Raw genomic sequence first — 6662 nt, 5'->3', positions numbered from 1 at the left:
TACTCAACTTTGGGAGCATGTGCCCCAATCAGCGCTCTAGCTCCTCCCCCTCCACACCTGCCGCTCATTTCTTTTTTTTTCTCTTTAATCACCCGGTGACACACGCATGCTTAGACATAAAGAAACGTTATTGGTTTTCATAGAGGTTTGACAATAATTTGATGCAATTTGTTCCACGTGTTGTACATTTTTGTAAGGACAGGTATTTATAAAATGTATTAAAATAGTTTGCTCAAGCCATACCAGTAAAGCTTGTGTTATTTAGCAGAGACAATTCTGTTCTTGCTTAAAATGTAACATTTCAAAAAGCAAATTGTATAGTATAAAAAATATTCACGTTTAAGGTATGTTTTATGTGATCAGACTGAGCATAATGCCTATTAAGTTACATAACTGATTAGCGTTATGTGCTTCACATATATTTTTCCTAGTATTTTGGCAAATATTACAACCTGACTAACTTCTCAATCTTTTCAGGCTAAAAGTGAAGCAGCTGTCAGTTCAGTTTGGTATGTTTATGTCCAATTATTAATTTTAATACACTTTCATTGCATAAAGATACTAAGATGTGAATTAATATTATTTAGTGCACAACACAGTGAAAAGGGAAAAAAAATCAATGGCGTGCGTTGAAATGCAAACTTTGTGCTGCTATCTTTGATAAGATTAGCTAATGCAGACGGCCTTTGAAGGTCATCACTGAGAGCCTGGAATACTGACCTGCCTTTAAAATGGAGTAACAGGTAAAAATATTTTTCTTAGTACACTTGAAAATGTTTTATATTTAAAGGAATAGTTGACCCAGAAATTAACATTTACTCTCTCTCTGGCCATGCAAGATGTAGGTGACGTTCTTTCTTCAGTAGAACACTAAAGATAATTTTTAGATAAACTCATGGTCCTTGGTGATTCATAAAATGCAGTTCAACGGTGCCGTCACTTTGCGAGTCAAAAAACATAAACAAGCGACACAAAATTAATACCTGTAACACAGAAATCTTGAGCTCTTGTTTTCCTGGTAATAATGTTATAATCTGTCTATATCTGCTTTTTGACTTACAAAGTGGTGGCACCCGTTGACTTACATTTTATGAATCACCAAGGACCACAGGTTCAGCTTCAAAACATTTTTAGTGTTCTACTGAAGAAAGAAAGAAACCTACATCTTGGATGGCCGAAGGGTGAGTAAACTGACAATTGTTTTTTATTTTATTTTTATTTTTTCAGTGTGTCAGGTTTACACTCGTAGTTTGCAGTCAAAGTTCAAAATGTTATTTTGGAGTACATGGTTTTTTTTTTTTTTTTAACAAGATCACAAATGTACACTGTGTACATATACCTTTTCTTAATCACTTATTATTTTTGCAGATCTGACAAAATTACAAACGCCAACCTGAAGAACCACAACCACTTTTATGCCGTGTTGGACCAGCATGCTCCCTTTCTTCAGAGCTTGTTCAGAAAGAAAGCTGCTCGAACAGGGAAAGTGTCTGAAGTACTGAGTCAGCTCTTTAGGATATATGACCTCCAGGTCAGTTGGTTACACTTTTTGATGCCTGATATAGAAACTGCAGTGGATTTTTAAATATTTTGGTTGTATTTACAGACATTTTAGAGTGATGCATGAGAGCTCGCATCTCATACTCATACTAATTCTCACACTGAAGGAAAAAGTTGACGTCCATGTACAACGAGCTGCCGTCCTACATGCTCTCCCCACCTATCTGCAAGAGGATGACTCCAATTACTACAAGAGCACGATTGCATACAGAAAGGCCTTAACAACTGCTAGATCTGCTTATTTTTCAACCCTCTTAGAAGAAAACAAACAAAACCCTAGGTATTTATTTAAAACAGTGGCTAAATTAACGAGAAATAAAGCTTCAACCCCAGACGTTTCCAAACAGCACAGCATTAATGACTTTATGGGCTTCTTTACTTACAAGATTGATAATATTAGGGAGAAAATTATAACAATGCAACCATCTACTACAGTATCGCATCAAACAGTGCATTGTAGTCTCCCTGAGGAAATATTTGATTAATTCTTTGCTAAAGGAGAGGAATAATTTTTTTAAACTCGTTAAATCATCTAAATTGACAACATGTACTGTATGTTAGACCCTATACCGCCTAAGCTATTGAAAGAGAGTCTTCCAGAGGTCATAGATCCTCTTCTTAGTATCATTATTTCATATTTGTCATTGGGATACATACCAAAAAATGTCACAAATGATTTGCTCATCATCCGATCGTGGTTGTATCTATCTATTAGTGTTACTCGATCTTAGTGCTGCATTTGATACCATTGACAACAACATTCTTTTAAATTGACTCAAAAATGATGTTGGCATTAGTGGAATTGCATTAGCATGGTTTAAATCATACTTAACTGACCGTTATCAGTTTGTAGCAGTAAATTAAGAGATGTCTTATCGATCACAAGTTCAGTATGGAGTACCACAAGGCTCAGTACTAGGACAATTGCTGTTCATTCTGTACATGCTAACCTTAGGACATATCATTAGGAAGGATGGAATTAGTTTTCACTGTTATGCTGATGATACTCAGCTCTATATTTCTTATAACTCTAACCCTATATAACCCTATATAACTCTAACCCTAACCCTAACGAAACTTACCAATTCACAAAATTAACGGAATGCATAGCTGATATAAAAAAACTGGATGACTAGTAATTTCCTACTACTTAATTCTGAAAACACAGAGATTCTAATTATTGGACAAAAAACGTCCTCACGTAATAACCTAGTATAATGTCTAAAACTTGATGTCATCGTCATCGGTTTGGAACCTGGGTGTGCTCTTTGATACCAATCTTTCATTTGAAAGTCACGTTTCTAGTATCTGTAAAACCACATTCTTCCATCTTAAAAATATATCTAAATTATGACAAATACTTTCAATGACAAATGCGGAGCAATTAGTTAATGCGTTCATGACATCAAGGCTAGATTATTGTAATGCTCTTATGGGTGATTGCCCTGCATGCTAAATAAACAAACTACAGCTGGTCCAAAACGCAGCAGCTAGAGTTCTTACCAGAACCAGTAAGTATGACCATATTAGCCCGGTTCTATCAACACTGCATTGGCTCCCTTTTAAACATTCATTGTATAAATTTTTAAATATGGCTGATTACTTACTAAGCACTAAATGGTTTATCTCCCCAGTACTTGAGCGAGCTCTTAACGCATTATAGTCATTCACGTCTATTGCGATATCAAAATTCCGGCCAGTTGATAATACCTAGAATATCAAAATCGACTACTGGCGGTAGATCCTTTTCCCATTTAGCACCAACACTTTAGAACAGTCTTCCTAACATTGCCTGGGAAGCAGACACTAAATCTAAATTAAATCTAGACTAAAAACACATATTTTTGACCTTGCATTCACATAACACATTATCAACTTCTATAGTTCAATGCTAGGCTGCATAGATTAGGTCACACTTCCCATTAATCCTGATGTACTCATTACATCATAAGAAGAATGGCATCTACGCTAATATTAGTCTCTCTGTTTATCCCGAGGTTTACCGCAGTACGCCGGATCTAGGCCGTATCCAGACCTGATGAAGTACATGCGCCTGGACACCACGACAATGCACTCCTGAAAGTGTCAACTAGTCTCTCCCCTGTGAAGGCCTCCTTCCCTTCCCATTACCTCTGTACAGATAAAATGTTGTCAATAGGATTCCAGTTCATATGAATATGCGAAAGCGGAAAAACAAATCTGTATTATGAATTTTTAAGGCCAGACAAGTAATTTGTTGAAGTCAATTTGTAAAGAAAGACTACATGCCTGCACACATATTCAAACGTGCATACCTATGGACTAAACACGTGGTGTGTATGTGCACGCCGTCAGCGTTTTCGCGGATTCGCGTTGTTGAGGTTTTCGAGGAGATGATAACGCTTTTCAAAAAATTTCAACGCTTGCACCTTGGAACCTATTTCAAGGTTTGCGTTCTCGAGCATTGTTGTTGTGCGTATGAGCGGGCCTGAGCGCGTTAACCCTCTGGGGTCTGGGGTGTTTTTGGGGTCCTTGAGATGTTCTGACGTGCCCTGACATTTTTGCTTTTTTCAGTTACTTATAAACATATTAATGGCAAAGGTGTAAATTCCCTCTATATAGCACAAACAGGACTTCCATAATATGTGAGCCACATGTATGTACATGTTTTCATTTTTGAGAGAATAATGTTTATGCATGGTTATCGAAAAAACTAAAAATTAAAGTTTCTGAAATAAGGCCACAAAACACATACTAAATATGTGGCAATAAGACTTTTGACTAATGGATGTCGTCGCCTAGAGTTTTTTCTTCAAAATGATGTGAAAATCATCCTGCCTAATCATTCACATAAAACGATACATTGATTTTAGTTTTGTGAAACACTTTTAGTTTGGAAAGCCAACATGCGGATGGGGCGTAAACGCTCCAACAGCATCATGCATATTTAGTAGTTCACACCTGGTGAGACAATGTCCCTGCATACTTAATGAGCCATTCATTCAGGTGTGTCACCTATAGCTAACTTAAATATACAAGCTTCATAAAAATGATCATTCTAGGAGAAAATTTCAGATGGCATTTAGAGGCTTTTGCATCTGAACTCTTCATATATACACACACATATATATATATATATATATATATATATATATATATATATATATATATATATATATATATATATGCATGCACATACATACTTTTCAAAACTAGTCAACGTCTTTCAAAACTAAAGTATACATTTTATCATATGTATTTCAAAGTAAAGGATTCATTAGTTAGTTGATGACTTTATTTTTGACAAAACACATACAGTATATATTCCTCATCTCAGTATAGCAATAGAGTTTGCTAAAAGCTGTTCATTCAATACAGCAGTATTTGAAAATCGATCATAATTTGTAAAATTACATTTATATTTGCATTTATGTCAAAACCTAGACACTTTTAAACATCAAAAGGACATTTATTAATATGTATTCGTGTCAACATGACAAATAAACAGATTTTCCTATTCAGTTTTGCATGGAAACGCTTCAAAGACGCTTGCGTGTCGCGTGAAAAATAGGCGTCAGTTCTATTTCTAGCATGCACACGTTTTCCACTGAGACACGACGTCTCACACAGGCAGTGTGCAAACTCTAAACTGTTAACATGGAAGCCGAAATAAAAACGGACACGCCACGCAGCTGAGATGCTTACGCCACGCATCCAGTGTTTCACCGGCCTTATCCAGCGGATGTAGGCGTTTCACAGGTTTGTATGGATCGCCTCACATTTGCGTTTGAATAGCGCGGTCTCTGTAGGCGGAGTCACATTAAAACTTAGCTAAAAAATTAGCTGAGATGAGAACGACTGACATCTCTTTACATACATATTATATAAACTGTGAATATTTGTTTTTTATAAAAATTATTTCATTTAAAAGAAGAGAATTCAAGCTTCATGCCTGTGTGTCTGTATGCCTGTTTGACTGAGTATTCGCTGAGTTACAGTTCATTTTCGGACGCGTTTCAGAATTGACTTCACTGACGGAGAGTAGGCAGAACTCGCATCATGTTTATTTTTCTTTATTTGGCGAAAAGCACAACACTTTGTTTTTATTATGAGCATACACAAAAAAATACACACTAAACAGGATCGATTGATGTTTAACAAGCATATAAGATAAAATAATTTTTTTTTTGTTTGTTTTTTTTTGGCACTCATACGGAAGCCCCAGGGGGTTAAGGGTTCCCTTTCAGTCGCTCACGTTCGACGTAACGTCGACATGACGACGTAATTGGGATCACTTCAGAGAGCCCTATCAACTTCGAGTATCTACAGAACAAGCCAATGAACGTTGGTGTGCGTGAATGTGTCACGCGCCCCCGCTGCGCGGGTATAAACAGGAAGCGGGCGCACGCACACATTGTCTTTCACTTCGGAGCCGAACTTTCGTTTGACTTCTGAACCTACAGACTGCTTACTGAGAACGAGAAGACTCTCATTCGTGTTGGTGTGACGGCGCGATCAGCGGTGGCCGCGAGCATTGCAGCTCTCAACTACTGTTTTCACAGCACTGCTGTTTGTGTATTGTGTGTGTGTGTCGGTATCGGTGGGCGTTTCCCCTGTGTGTTATTCACACCACGGCTACCCCTGGGTGCCTCAGCACTGAGAGAGAGTTTCTATTTTCTTGTTTTCACTAAAAGAGCAACACAAGCGTGACCCTTGCCATTGGGGCCCCTTAGCAATCGTCTTGGTCCTTCTCCGGAACGACAAACCGTTTCCTTTGGGGCTCCAGCTGATGATCAGATGTCGATCGCAGCATCGGAGGGGGAGCTTCAGTCCTCTGGAGATGACGACTCGGCTGCGTTACCCCCTTCGGGGCGTGTAGCGTTGTCCGAGACCGATCCAGAATGGACGGCTATGCTTTCCCGGGCCGCCGAGAAGGTAGGGCTTGCGTGGAACCCTCCACCACGTCCCGAACCTTCTCGGTTGGACGATTGGTTTCTCGGGGCGGGCCGTGCTGGTTCTCAGTGCGCCGCCCCGGTACCTTTCTTTCCGGAAGTGCATGAGGAGCTCTCTAGGACGTGGAAGGCACCGTATAGTGCCCGAAGCCGTTCTAGTGGCTCCTCCCA

This window comes from Scardinius erythrophthalmus (genome assembly GCF_964197995.2).
Source record: "Scardinius erythrophthalmus genome assembly, chromosome: 9".
NCBI lineage: Eukaryota > Metazoa > Chordata > Actinopteri > Cypriniformes > Leuciscidae > Scardinius > Scardinius erythrophthalmus.
This window is presented reverse-complemented; position numbering follows the sequence as displayed.